This window comes from Microtus ochrogaster, unplaced genomic scaffold, assembly GCF_000317375.1.
Source record: "Microtus ochrogaster isolate Prairie Vole_2 unplaced genomic scaffold, MicOch1.0 UNK66, whole genome shotgun sequence".
NCBI lineage: Eukaryota > Metazoa > Chordata > Mammalia > Rodentia > Cricetidae > Microtus > Microtus ochrogaster.
The window spans coordinates 1,232,027-1,233,383 of record NW_004949164.1 but is presented as its reverse complement, the minus strand read 5'-3'; positions in this window follow the sequence as shown (position 1 = coordinate 1,233,383).

The window sequence follows — 1,357 nt, the reverse complement described above, 5'->3', positions numbered from 1 at the left end:
ACATATTCGGTAACAAAGCAAACTTACACAGTTACAAAAAAATATTAGTAACTACCTGTGTCTTATCTGATCACCATGGATTAAAGTTAGAATTCAACAACAATGCTACCCCCAGAAAGCCTACAATCTCATGGAAACTGGAAGTCAAGTACTGAACCACACCTGGATCAAGGAAGAAATAAGGAAAGAAATTAAAGTCTTTCTTGAATTCATTGAAAATAAAGACTCAACATACTCAAACCTATGGTACACTATGAAAGCAGTGCTAAGAGGAAAGTTCATAGCACTAAGTGCCCACTTAAGGAAAGCAGAGAAAGCACACATTGGAGACTTAACAGCCCACCTGAAAGCTCTAGGAAAAAAGAAGCAGACCCACCTAGGAGGAGTAGAAGACCGGAAATAATCAAACTGAGGGCTGAAATCAACAAAATAGAAACATAGAAAACAATCCAAAGAATCAATGAAACAAAAAGCTGGTTCTTGGAGAAAATCAACAAGATTGATAAACCCCTATCCAAACTAATTAAACGGCGGAGAGAGAATACGCAATTTAACAAGATCAGAAACAAAAAGGGAGACATAACCACAGACACAGATGGAATTCAGAGAATCATTAGATCTTACTACAAAAGCCTGTATGCCACAAAATTGGAAAATGTAAAAGAAATGGACACTTTTTTTAAAGATAATTACCATATACCAAAGTTAAACCAGGACCAGGTGAACATTCTAAATAGACCTGTTAGTCACAAAGAATTAGAAGCTGTTATAAAAAAACCTCCCTACCAAAAAAAGCCCAGGTCCAGACTGTTTCAATGCAGAATTCTACCAGAAATTCCAAGAAGACCTAATACCTATACTCCTTAATGTATTTCACAATATAGAAACAGAAAAGTCATTGCCAAATTCCTTTTATGAAGCTGTAGTTACCCTGATACCAAAACCACATAAAGACTCAATCAAGAAAGAGAATTACAGGCCAATCTCACTCATGAACATCGATGTGAAAATCCTCAATAAAATGCTGGCAAACTGAATCCAAGAACACATTAGAAAAATTATCCATTATGATCAAGTCGGCTTCATCCCAGAGATGCAGGGCTGGTTCAACATACGAAAATCTATCAATGTAATCCATCATATAAATAAACCGAAAGAGAAAAAAACCCATATGATCATTTCATTAGATGCTGAAAAAGCATTGGACAAAATTCAACATCCCTTTATGATAAAGGTCTTGGAGAGATTAGGGATACAAGGGTCATACCTAACTATAATAAAAGCTATTTATAGCAAGCCGACAGCTAACATCAAATTAAATGGAGAGAAACTCAAAGCCATCCCACTAAAATCAGGA